Source organism: Polistes dominula, unplaced genomic scaffold, assembly GCF_049000335.1.
Source record: "Polistes dominula isolate Pdom_NZ unplaced genomic scaffold, Pdom_raw_medaka contig_28, whole genome shotgun sequence".
Taxonomy (NCBI): domain Eukaryota; kingdom Metazoa; phylum Arthropoda; class Insecta; order Hymenoptera; family Vespidae; genus Polistes; species Polistes dominula.
In genome coordinates this window covers 4,297,693-4,324,881 of record NW_028300879.1, presented here as the reverse complement: position 1 = coordinate 4,324,881, position 27,189 = coordinate 4,297,693, and the positions used below count along the sequence as shown (strand labels likewise).

At 34.8% G+C, this 27,189-nt stretch overlaps 1 protein-coding gene across 1 annotated transcript in view; it reads right to left on the bottom strand.

The window, feature by feature from the left end:
- Ten-a (Teneurin-a transmembrane protein) overlaps nt 1-27,189 on the bottom strand; it is a 562,968-nt gene that overhangs the window by 403,421 nt on the left and 132,358 nt on the right. The window contains 1 exon segment of the mRNA XM_089172952.1: nt 25,554-25,589. The gene's annotated coding sequence lies outside the window, so the exon portion shown is untranslated.

The following is a 27,189-nucleotide window of genomic DNA, read 5'->3' as shown; positions in this document are numbered from 1 at the left end:
TACGCTCACGCAACTGTGCAGACTATACTACGCACGCGTATACATATATCTTGAAATAAATCGCACAAAAATAAAAAATAAAAAAATAAAAGAAGCTCCATGATAGGACGATGTTTTTTTTTTCTCATTCTCTCTCTTTCTGTTTCTTTCTTCATCTTGGTCCAACCGATCCCTTAGAAGCCACCTATTCCGTCGTAAGGTCCATGCCGTGTATTACGTAAAAGAAGAGAACAGAAGAGACAAGGAAGAATAAGAAAAAGAAAGCAAAAGAACAAGAAAGAAAAGTTGGGGGAAAAAAGAGGGAGGAAAGATAAAGGAGAGTGAAAGAAGGCCACGTACCCTTTTTTTTTCTTTTCGAGCCCGTCGGTATTGTACTTGTCTTTCGGTATTTCTAATAACTTCTTCGTTTCTTCTTCTTCTTCATCTTCTGCATCTTCTCTCTTCTTCGTATGGCAAAGAAAGTAAAAAAAAAAAAAGAAAGGTAGAGATAGAGAAAAACAGAGATAGAAAGATGCATAAAGCTCTCTTGCTTACTCCAACCTTCTTCGGCACCTTTTTTCTTCCTTTCTTCTCCCCCTCTACCAGCTCCACCTTTTCTCTTCTTATCATGTCCGTAAACTTCACAATAACGACAGTAATCCGACACTATCGGGCCACTGCTCCACCCACTGCTTTCTTCCACGTACAACTCACCCTCCCCTCAACCTCGTATCTTCAACCTTTTCCTCATTCCTACTAACTCTCTCTCTCTCTCTCTCTCTCTTTCTCTTTCTTTCTTTCTCTCTTTCTGTTTCTCTTTCCCGGTCGAACAACAATTACTCCGCCATATTGTCCGCTCTCCTATATCGTAAACGAAAGGGAGGATACGAACTCGGAAAGACGGCGGCGGCAGCGGCGGCGACTGTTGGATAGACGGATAAAGATGGAGGAGAGACGTACCAGGGGCAGGATCAAGTTTTTAATCACTCTCCAATGTCAGAGGAAAAAGAAGAAATGCGACGCGTGCCATACTCCCCCCACCTATACCTTCCTACTACTACTAACTCGTCCTAACACCCCTCTTTTCTTTTTCTCTTTGTCGAACTGTCTGTCTGTCTGTCTGTCTCTCTCTTTCTCTCTCTCTCTCTCTTTCTCACGTTTTTATTTTTTTTTATTCTTGTTTTTTTTACCCCTATATATAAACGAGACACGAACATCATCGCCGTTCACCCTTACTCTTTCCATTATCCAGTCTTTTTTTTTAACACTATCCCTTCTTTTCATATTTTCTATTGAAGACAAAAAAATGACACACGCAAATAATCTAAAGGGTGTTCTATATCAATTTAATCAAAATATCTCAACATACGTTATTAATATTTATTGTTATACGTATATTGTTATAACAATGATTATATCTGTCGTTTTTCTTTAATAAATAGAAATTTTTATCGTTAATAAGAACAAAATAGATCCGTTGATTGAGTGAAATTAAATAACTACCCTCTTTATCCTTTACCAAGAAATAATGAAGAATTAGAGACAAACTCGTTTATGTTATAATCATATAAAGTCGCTTAATTTACTATTATTCTTATAGACATTAGTCTATAATGATAAACCTGGTTATTGTTTTTTTTTTCAACACTCAACAATTCGTGATCACTTTAATCCTTATTCGATTAAAACGCGAAAATAAAATGCGTGACCTGAATATTTAACTTGACAATATATATACACGTACATAAAACACATACACATCAAATCTACATTTTACGAAAATGCTCGTAGCAATGATAAAACGTCGGTACTATTCGATAGGGTTGCTGGAACGCAATATCTTATGACTATCGTTATCACCATATTCGCTTGATTAACTTTATACCTTTTTTCTTCTTCTTCTTCTTCTTCTTTCATCTTTTACTTTTTCTCTATTCATCCTTCTTCTTAGCATTATCCTTGATACGTGATGCCTCGTTCTTAGCGTTCCTCGATCGGAACGCATTCAGAAAACATAAAATATCCGAGAAAAAGTTCTCGTCTTTTATGCGTAATGTACCGAATTTTATTTCTAAATCTCACATATACTAATACACATTCAATAAATACATATACATCCATAGATTTTCAATGTTATAAAAATCCAATTGATATTTATGTGCGTGTGTGTCGATTATTATTTATATTGATATCCCAAATCAAGAGAATAATTCTGAACATTTAGCTTAACAAAAAATAAAACAAATAAACCATACAATGCTGAATTTTATTGACTCCATATTTTTTGAGGATTTAAGGTATTATGTTACTCTTTGAACACTTGTTAAAACTACAATTATGCATGGAAAATAAATTAGACGATTCCAATTAAAAAAAAACCTTAATAATCTTAAAAACAACAGAAAATAATATTAAGTTATATAATAATATTTAAAATTATTTAATAATATCCCTTATATTTAAATTCAACAACGATATTCAAGTGTCTTTATAACAAATATATAAAAAAATTGATAATAATTCCGTAAGTATATCAATTTTAGATCCCATATTGGATTAAGATTGATAAAAAAGAAAGTAAACATATTCTTAAATATCAATGAAGATAAAAAGAGAGAGAGAGAGAGAGATTGACCAGGAAAACGTTTAGCAACACGTTCCCATCGTTGTCCTTGATATTCCTTCTCCCCTGTGTGCATTTCCAAGCGAAGACAATGCTATAATGATAACCTCAGGGTAAGACATAATGGAGACGTCTATAGCCCCGAGGTGTATCGTTGATGCGCGCGCATCCTTTTGAATCGTCCTGGCTATTGCTGCCCTTTTGTCGCGTCTACCACCGACAAACTGCGAGAAAAGTGTCTCCCCCTTCTTCTTCTTCTTCTTTTTCCACCCCTTCCCTTCCCTTCCCTTTCCTCCACCCTTCTCTCTCGTTGCTTTTTCTTTCTTTTTTTTTTCGTTTACTATGTCTGACCATATAACAGTTTATGCTACTGAAAAGAAATTAGTGGTACAGGTCAGCCACTTTTCCAACAGTCGACAAAAGTACACTTTAAAGATTTAGCACGCGATAATTGGCAGGTATATTATGTGCATACTCATCATCTTCAACTTTATTGGTTAGATATTTTTAAATAATACTATTCGTGATATTTTATAGCTAGTAATTTGATTCAAAATCAAGATGTCAGGTTGGAACATCATATGTTACTACATGAGTCACTTTTTCAAGAGAATATTTAGAATAATCTTATTATTTTATTAAATTAAAGTTTGAAATAAAAAAGAATCGATCTTAAAAAGAGAAATTTAAAGATTTTATCATTCAATCTAATAATCTAATTTTCAAAAGTACGAATAGTTTGTAATTATTATCTCTTAGATATTTGATTAAAAAATATTTTTAAATTAAATCGAAATCAAATTTAAAAATGTTTATTTTTATATAATAATATCTATCGTAGTTATTATTATCCTTAGTTAGCTACTAACCCCATCCCTTATTTTAAACAGGAGCGGATGTTCTTGGAAAAGCAGAATACTGGGAGAAACTCAATCGGCAATAAACCACCCTCGGTCTAGGATCCTTCCTACCTTACCGACCGTATTTTCAGTGGCAAAATTACATCCCTCTGTAATATCGACGAATGCAACAACCCCTTTGTGCGATGTGGGAGTATTCTACAAATTCAGAAACTGTTTTACCCATCCAGCAAATCGTTCTCATCCATGCCGATAGATTTTCAAGTATTTTCCAATGATGATAGTAAAAGGGGTTGTTGATTCATCGATTTAGAATATTTTTTAATTTTTTAATGTTTTTTCTGTTTCACCCCAATTGATCAAAGAACATGGACCATATTGAGCAAAATAATAAAAATAAACTAAAAAAAGTAACAATTCCTAAATCGATTTCTTATATATCGAATTATAAACTCAAGATGATATATCTTTCCCAACGGTCATCTCCTCGTTTCGTGGCGTTTCTCTAACTCGGATTATTTTAGTACGTGACTCGATTAAAAATTACCAAAAGTATTTTCAACTTTTCGGGTCAAGAAAAACTCAATGCCGCGTGGGAGAGAAGAAGGGCAATTCCGTTGCTGATGAGCCGCTACGTGAGAGGGGCTTCTAACATCGCGAATTCTACGAAACTTGTTTCGTAGATGTGCCTTTTGAAAAATTTATCTGAACTTTCGTCATTCCACGAACGATCCTCTCTCTCTCTCTCTCTCTCTCTCTCTCTCTCTCTCTCTCTCTCACCCACCCTTACTTACTATCTTTTTCTACTTTACCCTTCAACTCGATACGATTCGAACACCGATCTTTTTTACGTTTCGATACGCGAAAGAAATGTTTCAAACAAAAAATTAAACTATTTTAAACAGAAAAAATTAATAATAAAGTAATAGAAAACTATGAGAAATTATCTCACGATTTTTTTGTTTATTATTACCATAATATTTTCTCTTCCGATAAAAATAAGAACATAAACTAAGAAAACTAGAAATCAGAAAAATCTTCAAACTCCGAAAGTATTCAAAGTTCTTTCCTACGTTAGAAAGAAGAAGAAGAAGAAGAAGAAGAAAAAGAAGAAGAAGAAGAAAACGATAACGACGAAAAGAAGAGTTTTCATGCTACTACGAAAGTCATACGAGCAGCCATATCGCGACGAGACCATGCAAACCTTTGAAATTATTTTTAAATTTGAAAACGACTAGAAAAGAATAAGAATAAGATTTATATGACGTACGAGAAAAGAGAGTTTTTCTCTCGAGAGAGTGTATATTCCATTTTTTTTTCTCGCGGGAAATTCAAATCGGCTGAGGTGTTATAAGGCGCCGTTATCTATATGAAAAAAGGGCAAGTAGGTAATAAGGAGATCCCTGTGGTCGTGTAAGGTAAAAGTGCACTCGAAAATAAAGTATAGATCAGTTTGGAAGAGTCATCGTAGATGGTTGAAGGTAAACGAGAAAAACCGAACCTTTGAACGAGAAAAAATGTAAAAGAGAAAATTCACGAAGACAGAAAGAAAGAGAGAGAGAGAGAGAGAGAGAGAGAGAGAGAGAGAGTGTAGAGAGGCAGAAAACTATGTCGTAGAAACACAAACGGTAGTAGAACATTTAACAAACGAATGGCGAGTGACCACATGTTGGAATGCTAGATTAGAAGGGTCACTGTTTGCTGTATAAAGAGGATTTAAGGGGATAAAGGGGAAAACGAGGAAAAAGTGAAGCCGAGTACAAGCCGAAAGTATAACACAGAACGAGAGAAAGGGAAAGAGAGAGAAAGAGAGAGAAAGAGAGAGAAACCTTCTTCTCTCTATTAGCATTTCGACACAAGATATAACAGTGAATGTAACATTTAAACAAAGATACCGGAACCCCTTAAACTGCGATCGGAGATGGGGACACTGCTGTGTTCTAGCGAACAAAAATTCTGATTGCAATTCAGCACGATCTGTCAGTTGGAGTAGAAAAAAACTGTCTGAAAAGGGCCATACGTTCGGAATACCAGTGTGGTACGTTGTTGTACGGACATACGTACGTGTTAGAGAACGTCGAATTGCAAACGTTCCGGGAGAAAGAGAGAAAGAGAAAGAGAAAGAGAAAGAGAGAAGATAGGAAAAAAATTGTCCAGTCGCGTGTTTGGTATCGCGTAAAACTCTGTTGTTGTCCATTGTGGAGAAAAGTTTAGTCGACGGTTTGTTCTCTCTCTCTCTCTTTCTCTCTTTTATTTTTTCCTTTTTTCGAAGAGACAGAGACGCGATAAAAAAGCGTGTGGCTCCAGCACGCCATATTGAAATTTACATATGTATATATACTATACGTTGGATAAAGGAATGGGTAGGAAACCGAGAAGTCTGTCGTTTCTAGTATCTAAGGGTAGCAAGTAGACTTATTCGCTACGGTATCCGTATCGAGTCGAAGTGGTAAAGGTCTTAGGGTCTCTATTGGATTACAGTAGAAACGGGCGGCACTCGAGACTCCACCTTACCAACCCTCTCTTTCTTCTCCTTCTCCTCCTCCTCTTACTCCTTCTACCTTCTCTTTCTCTCTGTTACTCTCGCTTCGAGCAAAGTAGTTTAGCTTTCGAGTATAGACTTACCCATCTAGCTTTAGCTTGTTCGTTCATCCGTTACGTTATGTATCCTGAATCCATCCTTTAAACTTAACCTTCTCCTCCTCTTCCTCCTCCTCCTCCTCCTCCTCCTCCTCCTCCTCCTCCACCTCATCCAACACCCGGCCGCTTACTCTTATTTCTCTCTTTTACTTATATTATAAACTTGTTTTTCTTATCTTCTCTCTCTCTCTATCTACGTTCATCTTCATTATTTTCTCTTTTATCTCATATTTAATTTCCTCTCTTTTTCTTCTTCTACTATGTGTTACTTCCTCGAAACGTGACTATCAAAAAATAGGTAAAGAAAAATAAGAATGTTCACCTTTCATCCCACCTATCTGCATCCTTAAGATTCAAAAAGTGTATATATATATATATACTTTACAGGTATGTTGGTAGAAGAAATAGAATATTCTAGCGAATTGTATAAGACATCTACCATCTTTGTATATGTTCGTACGTGTTTGTTTGCTGTCTCTATGTATGGCTTTCAATTTCTATCGAACACTCCACTCAGCTTTCTCACTAGGGGATATAGATACAACGAAGATATCTTTTGTATCTTTCCGATCGTAAAAGTATATATAGATATATTTCTTTTTTCTTTGATATATTCTTTAGAATCAATAATTAACTGAGTCGAGTATGATAAATCATTGAATGGCTGCTCTACTATCCCCCTTCTCGAGTACTTTTCAATTATTCGACAAATTTGAATGTGTAATCAAAACGATCATCTCTAATTTACTATCGAAATACGAATCCGAATCTATATTAAACAAAGTTAAATTCGATCGACGAGCATTAATTGTGACGTTACAGGAAGAGATCTCCTTTTCTCATTTCCCGTCAATAAACCCATCGTTTAAAAGAGAAAATTAAACGCAAATAATAGGGGGTGTGGATTGGGTGAGGTGAGGGTGAGGTAGAGGCAAAGCACCAGACCGTGATATGCGAAAGTGCGCGTATCACGGTCCGTATACGTATACCGCGTATCGTGTGCAACGTGCAACGCATTCGTTTCGATAGATTGAAAGAATTTCGTGGAAATGATTCTCCATCCCTTTATTTCTCTCTTTTCCCTCTCTCATGCGTGCGTGAGCGTTTTAACATTTCGATGATTCAATGGGCTCACCGAGAATGATATTCCCGTGCATAAACACGTACCAACAGTGGAATGCAAGCAATATAATATGTAACCATGTGTACATGTGCTTACATACGTAACACACAAACTCACATATATATTTCTAGATATATCTTTTAACAAATAGTCTTTTTTTGCTCATTGTTAGTATTAAGCACGAAAAAGCATTGACTACTACTACTACTACTCGTTCATCCTACCAACATAATAGTAGGTATACATATTTCGTTTAAACGTCAAGCATTACATTTTTTTTTGTTTGCTCTCAAATAATACAACTGACAACGGTGTTCTACATAAAGACGAGTTATGTATCAAACAAATTAAAACGGTTCAACGTTATCAAGGAAATAATACTTTAAAGGTTGTCCTCGTGCTTTAATAAAACACAACGGAAGGAAGGAAGGAAGGAAGCGAAAAAAGAATGAAAAAAAAAAAAGAAAAATAAAAAGGAAAAAAAAACTTTCGATTTTTCCTCCAAGCCTGCAAAATAGAGTACTCCTCTTGAAGTTTGTTGAGTTGACGGAAAGAGCAAAGAGAGAAACAAAAAGAGAGAGAGAACAACGAAAAAGGGTTTGACGCGTGAACGCACACGTAGACACTAGACGGCGTAACAATGGCTGCGAACAACGCAACGCAACAACTCGGGTCAAATGCTCGAAATCGTTTCGTTCCGCGACGAATGACGACTACGACTATGACGACGACTATGACTATGACTATGACTATGACTATGACTATAACTATGACGACAAGGACGACGTCGAGGTAGTACGAGAAACAAGTTTTGGCGTATATTCTATACATATATGAACACATTTCTCTCTCTATATATATGTATATATATATATATATCACACACGTATGAACATAGCATACACGCGGGTGGTGGACCTAGGGGTGGTGGTGGTATATACCCAACTGCATCGCAGCACCACCTCCTGACCTCGTCTCTGTTCGCGCCCGCGAGCAATGTTATTAAAGTAGTAAATTTCATCCTACCAGGCAGGATATGGATTAGATTCCGCGTGTGTATATGCTCGGGCCGAAACGCGCGCACACCCGGTGGCTGCTAACGTCAGAAAACAAAGTAACGTCCCATTGTTCGAAAGAACAAGAGGCCACGTCGCGGCTGCCTCCGCCATCTCCATACCACCCCTTACCTACCACCCCTACTTTAATACTAACACTACTATAATATTCACAAACACTAATACTATCCTTCTTGTTGCACGGTTACGAGGTTTCGCATTATTATGCTTTAACGTATGTCTCTATGTGTAGGTAAGTTATATGTGTATATATTATAGTATGTACATGTTACCGGGTCAACGTAGAGACGTTTGGTGGTGGTCTTGGGACGTAGAGGAGAATGACGAAAAAAGAGAGATAGATAGAGTGTGTGTATGTGTGTGAGAAAGGGAGAGAAAATAGAAGAGGGTAGGAGAAAAGAGGAAAAAAAAGGTTGTTACTCTTGGGTAATCCATCATTGAAGTGGCGAATGAAAAGGAAAGGAACGTGTCGTTCCTCTTTTCCCACTCTTTTTCTCTCTCTCTCTCTCTCTCTCTCTCTATCTCTCTATTTTCCTTCTCCTACTACTCACACTACTGTGTGGTACCGTCGATTTTATCGCAGCTACCGTAATATCGCACTGCACCGAAATAACGCAGCTTTTCTATCCTTTTCTTTCTTTCTTTTTTATTTTTCTTACCTTGTTTTTTTATGATTTCCCTTATTTCGTTGAAAAAGAAAAAACGAAAATACCTCTGCGCAATATTTCGTTCTCGATCGTTTCTCGAATCGAATGAAACCTCTGAAAGTAAGGAAACGAAGGATTCTCTCTCTCTCTTTCTGTCTCTCGTGAAACTCGAATTACTTTCTCAATCCTTTTCGTCTCATCTCTCTCTTTCGCTAACCTTTCTGGATCGTAGAGCTGCTTTCAATTGCATCGTCGACATATTCAAAAAGATCTAGTACCGTTTGAAATTTTCCACGATAGATAGTACGACGTACGTGGACGTATGTAAATGGCGATATTTCAAAATGCTTTCAATTTCCGTCTATTCGTAAGGACGACTTTACAAAGTCACAGGACTCTCTGTTTCTTCTATCATCTATTCTCTTTCGTAATAACATTCACCCTATCATTTCTAGTACGTCTATTTTCTTTTTTTTTGGGGTTTTTCAAAATGAAAACTCACGAACATTTACATGTCAATAGCTACCAAAATTTTAATCTTAGATTATTCTCCAAGTCAAATTATTTCTTCATGATTAATATTTTGACTTTTTTACATTAATTACAATGATATTTTCCTACAGTTCGTTCAGGTATATACAAAATAGTGTGAATATATTCTCATAAAAAACATAATGTACTTAGTACATTATATAAAATCGAAAATTTTATAAAAAACGAAGAAAGTGTTCTAACCATAAATTTTATTCCAAAAAAGAAAAGAAAAATCAGAAGAATATTTTTGATAATACAATTTGTTTTCGGTCAATTGACAAGAGTCAGTGAGGGTCAAGGTTAAAACTTTTTTATCTTTACCTTTTGACTATCATTTTTCTCACAAGACGAATATCTTTTCTGGTGAATAAGATTCTGGCTAGGTGCCAGCTTATTAGAAGCAACGTCCTTTTTCATTCTGGACAAACTAACCAGCCAACCAACCAACGAACAAACCAACCAACCCCAACTTTCAACTATCTCTTTCCTTTTCCCTACCTCGTTCCAACGAGACGCGTCGCGAGAAGTGGCTATTTCGCTCGGTGTTGTAGGAGAGGAAGGTAGGTAGGAAGGAAGATAGGTAGGTAGGTTGGTAGGTAGTACTACGTGCAGGGATACGAACCGTAGGCCGCATAATCCTACCTACCGGCCATAATCGTCTCGATGGCTACCGACCGCTTTGAAACTAGACGCCACGGCACGCCAGGTTGCTGGCAAGTAGCGTCTAGCCGAGGGGGGTAGAGACTACTACTAGCCGAACTTTAATCTCAACTAGCAACGGGGATCTATATACTCTCTCGAAACTGGCTCGTTCCTACTTTTACGAAGGTTAGTGGAAATGAGAGAAAACGAGAGAGAGAGAAAGAGAAGGATAATATCGTAAAACGGTAACTCTTGTCCGATCCTCAAACTCATCATCCTTTATATTATCTACCTAGGATTTTTTTTCTTTCTTTTATTACACTTTTTTTCCAATTCACGTTAACGCGTTTTTACACGATTTTGATTTAACACGATCGATCCTAAATTCTTAAAAGAAGAATTAAAATAAATTCGATTAAATTCGATGTTGAGACAGAATTAAATGTATAATTAAAATTTAAAAATAATACAAGTATGTTCTACTAATCTAAAAAATATTCTACGAATATTTATTTTAATTTTGCATATTTCGATTTATAAAAATACGTATATGAGATTTATTTTATTTATATTTAGGAGATATAAATTCATCGAAAAATTTTTCTCTCTCTTTTAGAAAAGGTTCGAAAGGACTGAGACTACGCAGACGACGACGAAGACTACGACGTCGACGACGATATTTTCGCGCCCTTTGTTTGCCACCGGTCGACGCTTGACCCATCCTAGGGGTCGACAGGAAGATACACCCGACGTACGTCTGCCTGGGGCTACGCTTTTCTCTCTTATCTACGATGGAGAAAAAGACAAAAAAAAGAGAGATAGTTATAGTAGCTGCAGTAACAACAGTAGCAGCAGGAGAAGCAATATAGTAGTAGTAGTAAAAGTAATAGTAGTAGTAGTAGTAGTAGTGTAGTAGGTGGTAGCAAGAAGAGCCAGAATTCGACCAAAATAGAGAAGGGTGAGTTAGAAGAGGATTTTCAGAGTAAAATCAAATGATATACGCGATCAATTGCTATCAAGTACTATCGTGGATGAACAAACACAACATTTTCCACCCCCCCCCCCCCCACCCTTGATAAGTAATAAGATACAATACTCTATCACTTCTCTTTCGAACTTATTTTTGTTTTATCTTTCGAAGATTATTTTTAATGGGTAATATAATAAAAATGTCTACATAAAGAATAAAAATAGAAATTAATTAAAACGAATGGAAGATGTGAACATTTAAAGAATAGATTGCTATTTATCTTTGGATATTTTCAAAAGAGATATAAATACGCACATATACAGACACATATACATACGCACAATATAGTTGGAGAGATATAAATTGAAAAATGAGTGGTAAACGAGTGCGGCTAACCGAAAGAGCAGCTGCGCTCGAACGATGCAAGGATCATCAAAAATTCAAACAGCCAACTCGAATATCTCGAACGTTATTATCGCTATGATGGAAATTCATTAATTTCTCGTATATCTGAGTATTATATATATGTATGTATATATAGGTATATTTAGATATTAATTGTGTGGTTATGTAGATAGAAGATAATAACAAAAACTATATGAGAAAATGATTTTGTTAAAAAGAATAAAATGAAATCGTATGCTAAGAGGTTTCTCTGAAACATTCTTTGCAAATTATGTGAAAAAATTAATCGAATGATGAACATCTCGTTTAAGCTCGAATTTGCCATTGAATATTTTTATCAATAAATATTTAAATTTCGTTTTAAAAAGACAAATGAAGCACACGACTCGATAATTTGTCGCGCATTATCGTAAAAACTTCGATACTACTAATATATCGTGTGGTTACATATGTTACTTTCCATACGGTGTCCATTAAAGAAAGAGAGAATGAGAGAAGAGAGAAACAATGAGACGGGGGAAACGAGAAATCTAAGGGATGAGGAAGAATTCGTAAAAATGGGGAGGAAAACGACCGATTGGTATAAGTAGATCGAAAAGTTTCGTCAATAAATCATAGGTAATGCTCGCGATACGTTACGTCTACGGCATTCATACGCCAACATTATCGTCCATCTTTTCCCCTTAACGATATCTCGTTGGCAGTCTCAACGCGTAAGCTATACCTCTCTCTCTCTCTCTTTCTCTCACTCTCTTTCTTTATATCCTTCTCTCTAACTCCAAACGAACGTCCATTTCTACGGATCGAACAAGCCCGATCTGTTTCAGATAACAACGACAGAAACTACGTTCTACGTCTCTATTTCTTTCTCATTTTAACTCAGTCAGCATGATCCCTTTCTCCCTTAAACCCACCTCCACACCCAACACTTTCTTCTAAAGGGACAATGAAAGTGACTCATTGTTGAACTCATTGTAGGACAAGTCAGATATTATTGTACTATTACCTATACTGCGATGAACAAAAGGAAAATCAGGACACTTGGACAATATTTTTTTTAACTTTCCACCCCCTCCTTTTACTCCCTGCTTGCTGGCCTTTTTTATATTTTTCTTGTATTTCTCTCTTTTTCTTTTTTTTTTTTCGTAACACCCACGTATTTTCTATATTAAGTAAAGCAAGTAAAAGGTAAGGGAATCTCATTTTCAATTATTTTCGATTTTGATCTAAAAATTTATCGGTGATTTTCGATAAACTTACTCGAGAAAACGTTAAACGTTTCTCACGGTAGCAGTTAGCTAGCTAGCTATCGGGACGACATTCTCTTATCGTCGAATTTTCAGTCGACCGTCGTTAAATCGTACGGATCGTATGTCATGCGGTTAAAAGAAAATAAAATGTTAACGGAAGTATTCGTTAAAGAAAGGATACTAGGTGGAAGGAGAAGAAGAAGGTAGTTTTTACGATCATAAACTTGATTTTGTTTTTTTGCTTCTGTTTTTTTTTTTTTTTATTCTTTTCAATTCACTTGGTAGCGAAGATTCCATTTAAGGGTATACTTATCAAATAAAAATTAAATGAAATATAATTGTTATGATGCGTACGTAGATCGATAGATTATTAAAATCTTGTTAAAATGTATCATTTTTGAATATATTTCTCTAAAGAAAATAAAGAAAAAAAGAATAGTACACTAACCAAAAGTAAAATCAACTTCTGGTAAAATACATGAAACTCGCATTCCCTTTTTCTCGATCACGGGGATTCGACAGTCGAAAGCTTTGTCCTCGAAAAAGGACTTTGCGAAAAAGTTGCAAGCGAGAGAACGAACGAACGAATGAACGAACGAACGATTCGTTCCATGCCCGACGGATTTACCACGAGATAATAAATTGTACCCCTTCGCTCCGTTTGCCTCTATTGCTTTTACTGGGACGAAGGTGAGTGAGAAAGAACGAACAAGAGAAACAGAAAGAGAAAGAGAAAGAGAGAGAGAGAGAGAGAGAGAGAGAAAAATAAGAGATGGAAAGAGAAAAACTGTGCATGGCTTTCTACGAATGTATCTATCTTTTTATCTTACGAGTTAGAATCGAAAGAATGAGAGAGGGTAGAGGGTAGTAGTGGGTAGTCGAAAAAAAAGTACGTCGTCTCTTTTTAAAATATATGGGTTAGCCGTCGACGACTATACACGAAAGAACGAACGTACGAACCAGAACCATAGGTGAGAATATTTTCTCGATAATTTAAATTTCATTTTTTCGAAAATATTCGCGTTACTCGTTCGTCTTGCAGCTTGTTTGAAGTCGGTTCATTTAATTCTGCATTATCGTCCTAGATATTTTTATCTTGAAATAATACAAAAACAAGAAAATAAATAAAAAGAACAACCGACGAGGTGCGTAAACTAATACAGAAAAATAAATAAAGAAAAAAAAATAAAACAAGAAGAAGAAGAATGAAAATTAGATTATAATTATAAAGAAGTAAGAACGAGCAATTGTTCACGAAGAGTTGATCGTTAATTTCAAAACTTAATCTCTTTTTCTTCCTCCTCCTTCTTTCTTCTTCTTCTTCTTCTTCTTCTTCTTCTTCTTCTTCTTCTTCTTCTTCTTTTACCTAAGAACTTGGCGAATCGTAAAATAAAAAAACAAATAAAAAAATGCACGATAACAAAAAGCAGACTGACATTTATATGTATATATATATATATTCGTATTTTTTTTTATAAAAGTTTCAGAAAACCGGAATTATACACTTCTTCTATTTTATTTTTTTTCCTATCTCTCTGAGAAATCGTGGAAGAACCGTCGTATGTCACGAAAGGATAGCCAAAACGTACTGTGAGAAGAATAGCAAGAGAGAAAGAGAGAGATGTATAGTGAGAGAGAAATACCTATACGCAAAAGCCGCGAGTTGGCGTTGAGCTTACTTTGTGCAAACCTCTGGAACGACTCTGTTGTTGCCATTGGTGGTTTCGTAGTATAGATCGTAGTAGGAAAAGCTCCACAGTTGTGTGGAAACTTTTTCCCACTCTTCTTTACGCCATCATCTATTTCGTTCTTTTTTCTTTTTTTTTTGCTACTTATTCCACCGGCTAGTTTTCGGATATATTACGACTCATGACGAAACAGATGATGCTGTTTGCTCGAACGTATCGTGCAAATAGTATATCACGGTTTAATGAATTTATATGTAGCTTATGTTTGAAACGGATGTCCCATAAAAATATACCATTCTGAAAATAGATAAATATTCACTTACTATTTCACGGATGTGAGTGTTCTGATTTTGTTTTTTCGAATAACACATACAAAAAAAAAAAAGAAAACTAAAACTAAAAAACAAAAAATCCAATATTGATTTTATCCTTTAACGTTGTTTCATTTTGTTTTTTATTTTTTAATTTATAAAATGAAAATGATAAATAAATAAAAAAATATGTGCATACTCTATTCGTCTATTTTTGTTTAAATAAAAAGATACCACACAGTGTGTACGAAATTTCAGTTATTATCGTTAGATTTTTTTTCTTACCAAGTAATTAAGGAGACTTTTTCCCATACCCATGAAAGACCCCATGGAAACGAGTCGATTGACTCGAAGGTAATAGCGCGGCATACCTGAAGTTCCTTAAACGAATTGCCGTCTCCTTAAATATTGACATTGTCCTTGGATGGCGCAGGCACGAGGATGGAACTACTAGTAGAGTAGTAGTCCGTCGTCATCCTCTTTACTTTTTCCTTCGCAGTTCGACCCTTCTCTCTTACCTTTCATTTTTTTTTCTTTCCTTATGCTTTCTTTCTTTTTTTTTTTTTAACTTTATTCTATCTTTTCTTTTTTGACTACTTTATCGACTAGGTTTGCAAAGATAAGACCAAAAAAAAATTACTAACCCATTTTTCTGCTACTCCATCTACGTTAAGAAACACGTTATCCGTTTAATTTTATTTTATTCCGATTAATTACTTTTAAATTAATAAAAAACGTTAAAATATTATTAAACTAATCATGTATTGGATATTTCATTAGATAAAATTCGAACATGGATGATTAAATTCATACGAATATACTAAGGTAAATGTTTTATATTCCATTATAATAATAAAAATAATAATCCCTCCCTATTTTTATAATTTTTTCCATTTTTTAAGTTTCATTCGTTATTTCAAAAGAAAACTCTACGGTTGACACGGATATATTATTCGCAAAACAGAGAGAGACAGAAAGACGATTGACACTCGACGTTTTCAATTGGTTTTACTTTTTTTCTTCTCATACTCGCCCAATTAAATGCGAGGAGAAGGATGTCGAAGGGTCGTCGATAGGGAAATTTCGTCGAATTTATGCATCAAGACACGTTTTTCATTTGCCTTTGCTATTCGTGATGAGCGAATGATACGAGTACTCTTTTCTTTCTTTCTCTCTTCTTCGTTACCTCTTCGATTCAAGGTGGATGGGTGGATGGAAAAAGGGAGAAATTTATTCGTTCGCACTGCGAAAAAGCTCGATGAGGAGAAAAAACACTTGTCGTCAGATCTCGTCGTTTAAGTGCTCGAGGGACTTGTTTGCTTGCTTGCTTGCGGCTTTTTTTAAATATTGGAATATCTCGAAAATACAAGCAGGTTGCAGATTGTACTTTGATGATGTATATTATTATTATTATTATTATTATTATTATTATTATTATTATCGATACGTGGTGTCGTAATATAAACGATCCTTCTCGTTATTTGTTGTTTTTTGATCTCCTCCTCTTTAAATTCTTTCTTTTTATGATTACATTGAATATTAAAGAAACAAAGCGGTATCTGCTTTCTCGTATTTTTTCTTCGATGAGTTCTCATCCTCCAAACGAGAGGAAGAGAGTAAAAATGAAAAATACAGGAATATTTATCGTGGCTACATCGAGAAGGGACGTTTAATTAATACGTTACGATTTAATCACGAGTTTCGTTCACCTTGTTCCCTTGTGGGGAATACTACGAGTGGATATGAGAAATTCGAGGAAAACGATGAGAACGAGGAAAGATAGAACACGAGGGTAGAGGAAAAGAACGAACGAAGATACGTTTTGGTTAATGAACAGAGACGGGTAGGGTCAAGGATATTCGCTTATTCACTCACTTACTCTAACGAAATCCAAATTGAATCTTCCTTCCCTCTTCTTTGTCGATTATTAATTTTCTCCTTAATGCTAATCGATGAAAATAATTATACTCAGGTGCTTATACTTAAAATAAGATTATACTGGCTTATTTTTTTATGAAATACAATTAATAGATATAATCAATATAATTATATGAAAATATATGTATATAAATAATTGAAAATAATTTGTTACATTTGTCAGAATTCAATTGAAAAAAACTTTAACAATTTGTTCGTTCGATTTACCAAAGAACAGTCACTGATCCGATTCCATTGAGTTATAGGATTAAGAAACAAATAGAGAGAGAAAGAGAGAGAGAGAAACGAAAAATCAAAAAAAAAAAAGAAGAAGAATTAAAACGAGAGTAAGCTTATCGACCGATGGACAGAAAAAGTTTCGGTTTCGGCTTACAGCTTGCGCGAGCTTTTCCAAGCGGGTTGGTGTACTCTTGTGCTAACTACTCTACTACGGCCGTTTTTAAGCTCTCGCGCTTTCGCTACGATTTCAAAAGGGAAGGGGGAGGGGAAAAAAGTGATTCGAAAGTTGAAACGATAATTGCTCGAAAGTGAGAAAGAGAGAAAGCTCAGCTCAGCTCGTCGTCGAGCTTTTTTTCTTCCTCCCTTTTATCTCGAAATTTTAGTGTCGTGCGAAGAACGCGAAGTTGCACTATCTGCTTATCGCGACAACCAAAAAGGTACTTTACCCTTTTTTCTTCGAACACCACTTTCTATTCCTTATCTTTATTCTTACTTATTCTTAAAAAGTACAAAAAAATAGATGGACACACACACACAAAAAGAGAAAGAGAGAGAGAGAGAGAGAAAGAGAAAGATGCCACATTCGTAGAAAAGAAAATAATGCGAATAGTTTTTCTACCCCTTCTTTCCAACTAACCCTCCCACCACCACCCATCCTCATCGTATAACGTTACAAGACCTAAAAGATAATGTTAATATCCGTCTCTCGGTTTTCTAATTGCCAATTATTTCAGCTTATTCCGGGTTCTTTGTTCTCCAGACTGGTTATCCAGAAGAAAACGACGTTCTCTCTCTCTCTCTCTCTCTCGTGGATTTCTACGAAGAATCCTCTCGAGTGTCCTAACAGCTGTGTCCCCCTTTTATGCAATCGCCTTGGTCTAAACTTCTTTCTCTTTCTCTCTCTCTCTCTCATACTTGAACCTAAGCATCGTCGTCGTCGTCGTCGTTGTCGTCGTCTTATTTTCGCATCTTCCGTCCAACTTCTCTTAACGAAGGAACACTATCACAACCAGGTACCCACCTACCCATCCACCCACTGAGTTTTCTCTCTTCGTACCTCTCTCTCTCTCTCTCTCTCAAAATTTTCTACCATTTTCGTTGTCGGTCGAGGAAAATTGGGAGGACCGCATTATCATTCGATGACTTTTCTCCAGGGGCTATAAGATAGAGACCTTATTTCGAAAGCAACTATGTTTTCTATGTTTCTCTTACAGTTTGATTATTATTTCGTTAATGTACTTTTCCCACCAAGGACAAACTTAATTCGAGTATGATCGTATATAAATTACAATGCATCCCTATCGTGTAATTACAAAAAAGATAAATTTTTTCTATATACACATCACATACATGTCATATACATATATATATATACATCACATATTTAAAAAGAAATACACACATAAAATAGTTCAACCACTAATTGCTATATCGATTTTGAATATACATACGCGTACCAACGTTAATACATTATTTCATTTTACAGATTTTATTTATCGTGTTATGCAAAAAAAGAAAGAAAAAAGAACAAAGAGATAAAGAGAGAGAGAGAAAGAAAAATATAATCTCGTGAATATTAGTTAGAAAATTAAGATACTTCGTTCAACCTAATAACGGTTAAGGAAAATTTGTCTCTCCCCCATATATATTTTTTTTTTTTTACCGAGAAATGAATACGTAATCGTAATCCATCGGAGTGGCAGCGAGTTAGAGAGAGAGAGAGAGAGAGAGAGGAGGTCAGGGAGAACTGGCCCTTAAACTCCAACATTATTTTAAAAATATGCATAATCCGCTACAATATGCATAGAGCCCCGTTACATGCCGTAATATAATACGAAGAGAGAAGAGAAGAGAAGAGGTCGCGAACGCACGCGCATAACCTGTCCGACAGGTAGATAGACAGGGATAGACGTAAATTGGTAAAAGAGAGAGAACACACACATACACTCATCTATACATACACACAGAGATGAGATACGCGACGACGCTCATGGTGAATTTTAATTCCGAGCGCGTAATGCAAACATTTCGACGGGAAGGAGAGGAGTGTGTCCGGGGAATGATCGATTATCGATAGTAAAGAGGTATATCACACACACATATACATACTCTACCACATACAGTAACGTTTGTCTATAAAATCTCTAACGAATAATAATAATAATATTGTTTATTCAAAAGACTGCATATATATATGCATTATAAATCTTGTATAGTAACTAGCAGAGATAAGAATTAAAATCTTAGTTTTTTTTTTTTTTAAAGATATAGATTGCATTTGAAAACTATGAAAATAATATTAAACCTAAAGGAAAGAAATGACGAGATCCTTATCTTCAAAGCCGTACCAAAATGCCGGCCAACTGTGCAAACGTTATCGCACAAAGCCTATTCGACGTGATTCCACAATGGCTCCTCTTCCCTTCCCCCTCTTCCTCTTTGTACAACTCACTATCTCTCTCTATATCTCTCCCTCTCTCTCTCTATCTCTATCTCTCTTCGCTTTACGATCGATGGTGAGAATATTTGAGCCGTAAATCCCTCTCGGTCTTGCCTCTCAATGGATTCACAGACCGGAGCCAATTTTGAATCACCCGATTTCTCTCTCTCTCTCTCTCTCTCTCTCTCTCTCTCTCTATCTATCTATCTCTCATTTGATCCTTGTAAGAATCTAATCACATAATCGCACAATTAGGATTATTAATGATAATGATAAATACGTTAATAGTATGGGTAAGTATTAATAGACTGTTATTGAGAGATAGATAAACTCGAATAAAACGAACAAAACAAAATTAAGTACATATTATTATTTAATAAAAGAAATGTGTAAGAGTTTAATGAAAATGATTGATACAATTTAAACACACGTAGTAAAGTTAAATAGATTTATTTTATCGATTAATTTGTCATAAAAACTTTATTACGATACCTAAATGACAATCTGTCGACTAAACAATAAAAAAGAATAATAATTCTAACGACAGTGTTCGCAAGAAGATAGTATAATAATAACGAGAACTTGAATCTCGTTGGGTGACCAGTCAAAAGGTCATTAACGTTGATTACTCTGGATTAAAACTGATAACACGTGAAACGAGAAATGTGATATCTTTTTTTGGCTCTTGGCAGAAACTGAAAGTATTAAGCGACCCTTTTGTTTTTTTTTATTTCCTGGAATCTCGTACCTTTCAGGCGTAATGTACTCAAACGAACATTACAAAATCGCGATGCAACCCTGACGCTCTTGAAAACAACAAGTGCAAAAATAAAAAATAAAAAAAACAGAAAATGAAACAACGTGCAAAGCCAGAATCACAAATTTTACAAAACACCGATATAAATCGTTTGATAACGCGTCTGCTGTTGGCCCCTGGGCCTCGATGTACAGCGTTGCTAGGAACCCATACATATATAAATATAGAGATATATATATAGAAAGGTACGACGAAAAGAGAAAGGGCTATAAAAAGAGAGAGAGAGGGGGTGGTGTCCCTTCGTAGAAGGGACGATGAAAATTTGGCGAAACGCCAAAGCACACTCTGTGTTCCTCTCCACCATACACCTAACCACCACCCCTATCCAACCTTTCCCCAACCTGCAACCCTGGAAGGTGTGCACAAACACCCACACATTGACTAAAGCTAACCGGTATGTCGTTCGCTCGGCAATCTATGGGGAAAGGGGAGAGGGGAGAGGGGGTGATATAGCCGATATCGCTAATTGCAAAAACCACCCTTTGCTAAAATCGCCCGTGGCAACGATACCGGGACTTTTTAACGCGAGTTTCAACGGAATATCGCGGATGTTGTTGTTTCGATAATCTCCATTCTCGTTCTTTCACGTATTCTTTCCATATCATTTTGTTCTTTTGCCAGATAACGTATACAAAGCGCAAGTACAAACCGATAAAGATCTTTGCTTTTTATTTCCCCCCCCACCCCTCCGCTTAACCATCCCTCCACGACTAAACTCATTTTTCCACGTATGTCCTAACATTTTTCTACTGGTACATAACACGTTAATACCCGTGCATTTTCCATCGAGGTCAACGTTTTCCTTTCCTGTCACTCCATTTTATTCGACTTTATCTTTTTATTCCCGAAATGTTTCTCTCTCTCTCTTTCTTTCTCTATTCGAAATGTATTCACTACGTTTTAATATTTGTGTATATACATATATATATATATATACATATTCGTGCGACGTTCATTCGGCCTAATAAATAAATGCAATAGCAATTTACACGTTTTGTTGCACGGCGAACGTTTTATCGTTCGTATCGATATAAATCCGTCTGAATAAACGCGAGAGAGAAAGAGAGAGAGAGAGAGAGAGAGAGAGAAAGGCGCGTAACACACGGAGAAAAAACGAGAACGGATTCGAGTTTATTTATTTTCCTTTGCGATTTTTATTTTTCCTTTATTTTTCGTGCGCGTTTGGGAAAAGTGAGAAAGAGAGAGAAAGAGAGAGAGAGAGAGAAAGAGAGAGAAAATCTTGCTCGCGCATTAATTCCCTGTATTTTTCATACGGCCGATTAAGCGGTGCAGTCGATATTCTCGCAATAAAAATCGTTCGTTCATTCGTTCGTTCGTTCGTTCACTTACACACTAGTAGTCGAGAAATCGAAAAAAGATTTTAATATCACATCCTTCTCCAATATAAATTTATAAAGAAAAAAATAAATAATTCAGAGTCGATATTGTGAAAGAAATTTTTTATTTTCCTCTCCCACTCTTTTTTCTTTTTTAACCTTTCATTTTTGTAATATATTTATATGTATACTATATATCGAATAAGGTCAACGTAAAATCGACTAAGCACGTGTATTGGAGGATGCTTTCAATACGTTCAAATGCAACAAGTTAGAGACGAAATGTAAACCCACATCTACGGTACTAACACGGACGAAATCAAAAGTGAAAATGAATGTAATTGTTTTCGTTTAGTCTTTATATCCCATGATTAATTTACAGACGAACAAATTTATTAATAAACAATCTAACATATTCACGTTAGCCCCGTGAAAACAACATATTATATTAATTATAAAATATTACATAGTAAAATATCATTTATTTTAAAAAGAAAACGATATTAAAATGATTAATAATAAAATATTATAATTTTTACAAACTTTGTATCATAGGGAAGTTGGACCTGTAAAAAAAATCAGAACATATTGTTTTGATCCTATTAAACGTTTAATCCTTTTATTAGGACTTCTTCAACAACTCGATCATCAATGTTCCGAGTCTTCTATGTATTACTAAGAAATACATTTCATATTTTTTTTTTTTTTATAACACACTAAACTAGACCTAGCACCAATAAATCGTGATTAATTCAAAATTCGTTTGTAAAGTCATAAAATTAAATGAAAATTTTTATTTGAGGAATATTATCATTTACGTTTAAGTCACATGGTAGATATCATAAATGTAGAAGTGAACGTAACGAAACGAGACAAACGTGTTACGTTAACAAAGTTTTTGCAGAAACACGTGCTAATGTCAGGAAATACGGAATAGCCGAGTCGGTAGAGACACACTGCGAGTGTCGCACCGTGTCCTCCGGCTAAACACATCGGGACTTTCAAAGTATCTCAAGCGAAACGACTCGAGCTTCTCCAACTAAAGGTAGCTTGGTAGGAAGGTAGGTGGTGATGGTGATGGTGGTGGTGGTAGTGGTGTGGTGGTTGTACGTATTTCAGCGAGGTACTCTCTTCGAGTTCGCTTTAAACCGGGTCAGTATTCAAAATTTCAAACTTTGTCGTTTTGCCGATGTATTTATATAGAGTGAACTACTCGAAATAGTCTACCTAAAGAACATCTGTTTTTTACTGTTGTTATTTTATTAACAAAAATCATCAAGACAGAATTATTATATTATATTTTATAAAGAATGCATTTTATTAAAACTTGTTTCAGCTCACAGTTTACTTTTTTACGAAATCTTAATATTCAAAATATTGATGTATTTAGAATGATACTTCTGAAAAATCAATTCGTTAAAATTAAACAAAACGAATTTAATACAAATTTATTCCATCATCAGAAGTGTTCTTCTTGACAAATTATTACTTACATTATTTTCGACCATTAAATCTCATAAAACCAAAAGCGATGAAGTTATTAAGGTTGCTTGTTTGAAATGCCTCACCCAGTATACATATGCATTATCACATATACATATATCAACACAAAGTTTTCTCGTCGTCAGTTTCCATCGACATAATCGTTGTTCGCTATATCGATAAATGTTTGATCATGTTCGAAACTAATTGGGAGACACGACATCCGACTAATCAATTTTTCCGGACGCTCGAACGACTCCGACACGAATAAAAGTCGTTTATTATAGGACATGCCGTTAATTAAGCAAGGGTACTTCGATGGGAAACAAAAATAAAATAATAAAAAAAAAACAAAAAAACAAAAACAGGGAGGAAAAAAGATGGACAAAAAAATTTTGTCCTTTTTTATTTTTTTATCCTACATCGTATATTTCACTAGTGTTAGAGATGGGGGCTGGGAGGGGGGGGGGAGGGGTTTTATCGATTGATAAAACGTAAAGTATATGTGTATACGCTCACCTAAATTTAATTCGACGTGTACTAGTAGTACGAGAGAACTGAAAATGATGAAGAGACCCAAAAATTTCAATTAAATCAAATGTGCAAATATTTCCCTGGTCTACAACGAAATAAATCCCATCAAATAATTACAGAAATCCAATCTCCCTGTGTAAACAAAAAAAGAAAAAAATTATTGAATGTCTAATTTAATTTGTTCCACCCTACCCCTTGTATATTTTTGTCCTTCTTCCATCTGTGTTTATGTTATTCTCTCGTTCTTTCTTTTTTCTTCTCCTTCTTATTTTTGTTATCTCTTTTCTCTTTGTAGTCATTAGGACTCATCGGACGAGTTCTTAGTGTAACATTTATAAAGGTCAGTCAACAAAGGCCGACTCTTACGGTAATTAAGCATTTCGCCCGTACAGACTCCACAAACTGCAAGTAAAAACTAAATAAATACAGGTCTTTCTGTATCTTCCCTCTCTCTTTCTCTTTCTCTCTCTCTCTCTCTCTCTCTCTCTCTCTCTCTTTCTATATATCTATCTATCTATCTCTATCTATCTCTTTTTTTTTATCTTTTTCTTTTTCCCTTACTGGATCCGAAGCACGAACGTGGAGATGTGGGTACGCGGCTATGTTGGATCTAAGCATGGGAGAGCTTGCGCAAATACAAAAGCTCACGGCTAAAGATAAACAGAAAGAGACTGTAAGCTGCAACGTAGCTTCCGGCAGGATGACTCGTCGTGAAAAGAAAGAAAGAGAAAGAGAAAGAGAAAGATAGACAAAAAGAGAAAGCAACGGAAGAAAGATAAAGATAGAAAGATAAAAAGAGAAAGAGAAAGAAAGAGAAACACTGCGTCTAAACGAAAAACGTTAGAAAGTAGTGAGAGTAAAAGATAGGGTGTGGGTGGTTGGGGGGAAGGTTGGTATGGCGATCTTTCGAGTACGGATATAGAAAGAGGGAATGGAAGGAAAGCAAGACGAACGACAAAGCTTCAACAAAAAAAGGCACCTATAAAGCTCTGACACCTATATATATATATATATATAACTGCCAAAGGCTCTTGCCACTTTCGAAAAGGTCCTTCGTGAATCTACGGCCCTGAGCTCTCGCCCTATACTACTACCGAATAAACTTTCGTTCCGTGAAACTAAAGAAACAAAAAAAAACTAGAGAAAGAGAGAGAATGAGAGAGAAAGAAATAGAAAAGTGAAATAAAGAAAGAAAAAAATATATATATGTATATATAAATACCGAATCTTTAACCGTTATTTCCAAAGAATTACGAAGAGCTTTCAAATCGTTTTGAATTGAAAAGGAATTGAAAATGCTTAGTAGTCGAAAAAGAAAAAAAAAAGAAAGAAGAGAAAAAGTTAACGAGAGGGAAGAGTTTGCAACGTTTGAAATAATTTTTGTTTTATTTTGTTTTTCTATTCACGTTCGTGAATCTATTATTTATGGATGTATCAGAAATGTGTTTTTAAAGTAAAAACTTCTTTAGAACCAGGGTGATTTGGAAATTGATACGACGGAAAAATTAGCAATAGACAAAAATTAAGCTTATAAAGTTCTGATTTTATCTTTTTTTTTTCATTTTAATGTAATTATTTTATCACACCTGCGCAATGATTACTTCAAGAGTTAAATTTACATTTAATATAAGAAGAATGTATTAAAATATTAAAATAATTGTTAATTAATCGATATAAGTGTCTTGTTGTAAGTGTGTAATGATGTAATGTGTAATATTTAACTTCAGGTATCTTAGCTTGGTTTTTGGAAGATTTTACTTCTACCTTGTGTGATCTGAGCACACCTGTTTAAATAAACAACAAATATAAATAATAAACAACAAATAAATAAACAATAAACAATAAACAAATAAATAATAAACAAAAATAAATAAAAATAAAACAACAAATAAACTAAATAGTAGGAATGAACGATACAATGAAGAATGATGATTAATTAAGTTAAACGATGATTTGTTTCTTATATAAATTGATATACGATGGATCGTAGGAAATAATCAATTTATTTTCATATTATATGTTTTTTTTATTTACTCACCTATTGTGACCGATACCAGAAACGTCGGCGATCGTTCTGTAACAAAAATATGTATGAATATATATATATATGATGAAAAGAAAAACTTTTTTAAGAAAAAAGATAATCTAAGATAATCTAAGATATAATTAGAAAATAAAAATTCAACGTTCTACATATATAGGTCGTTTCTAATACTTCATTCGATATTTCCTCTCACGTAGTTATTCGAGTTTCATGACGTTTTGCTCCATGAACGTCGATAAGAAAGGATTAGAATGGTTTAAGAGGTGACCGTGGATAATTTACGGCACCTAATCTAGCTAACTTAACTTGTAACGAGGTTAGTGGACTTTACCTCGTCAGCCATGAGACAAAGAGATTCCTACTTTCAGAACTACGTGACATAACTTATACCCGAGCGATTGTATTTCTTCGTTTAAAAGAATTAATTAATAAAAATTAATTTTCTACTATTTTTTTTCTTTTTTTTTTTGCTCGATTAAATCAATATTTTGATAGAATAACGAAGAGAAATTGTTTTTTTCTTACTTTTTTTTTTATATTGAAAATACAATCATTTCTAGGAACACGAGAAATATTATCGTAAAAGATCGTGAATTAAAAGATAAAAAAGAAGAAAGAAAAATGAAAGAATTGTGATCGAGAAAAAATAAAATTGAAATACCCTAGAATAAAACAACACAACACGTGCATCGATTAGCGTTCTATTATTTTGCAATGGCTAGTAGATATATAGATAGTGTATTATCGTCGAGCTTTTCGTAGTATTCCTCACATTGTCGGAAGATAGGATCGATTGAAAAACGCATATTTATTCCTGCGGGCTACATTCGATATAACGTACACCGATTATCCGTCGAATTTATCGCAAGGAATCTCTTATCCATGGTTTTGCATCTACGTTTCCAAGTATATGTATATACATGAAACGTGTATATTCGTGAAACATAATTTATTATCACGTCGCGTTGCTAAAAATGTCTTACAGATTTTTATGTCCCCCTTTTTTCTCGGACAAGATAAATTATAAGATCGTATAATACGCTTTGCTTTCTTTAGAATCTACCTTGAAAAAGAACAAAAATAAAAGAAATACGAGAATTCTATGATAATAATAATAATAATAACGAAAAAATATATAAATACATATTACATCTATTATAAACGAATTTAATGAGATATATACATTCGCGTTGAATAGTTTGATATAATCCTGAAAAAAAAAAAACAATTAAATGTAAATATAAATGTAAGAACATTTTTTAATAATCATCATCCAGAAATAAAAATTCATTAAAGTAATTTTGAATGTATTATATACGCATATACATCAATAACATAATATTAGTTCGTACAAATCGAGATGATCTATCCCCATGACAGCATCTTGATAGCTTCATGCAATTCTCTCCTACATCTTTTTCAGCTTACGTAGCACCTGCGATAAATCAGACGCTTCCGTTACCGAATTGGGTCAAAATCATTACGCGTCGCTTCTCTATATACGCGGCAGAGAGAGAGAGAGAGTAGAGGCTTAGAGATCTCGAGGTTGCTTGTTCAACTTGAATTACTAGCAGTAAATTGTTATCGTTGGCTAGGAACGTGTATCTCTATCGATATCATCACATTCCAA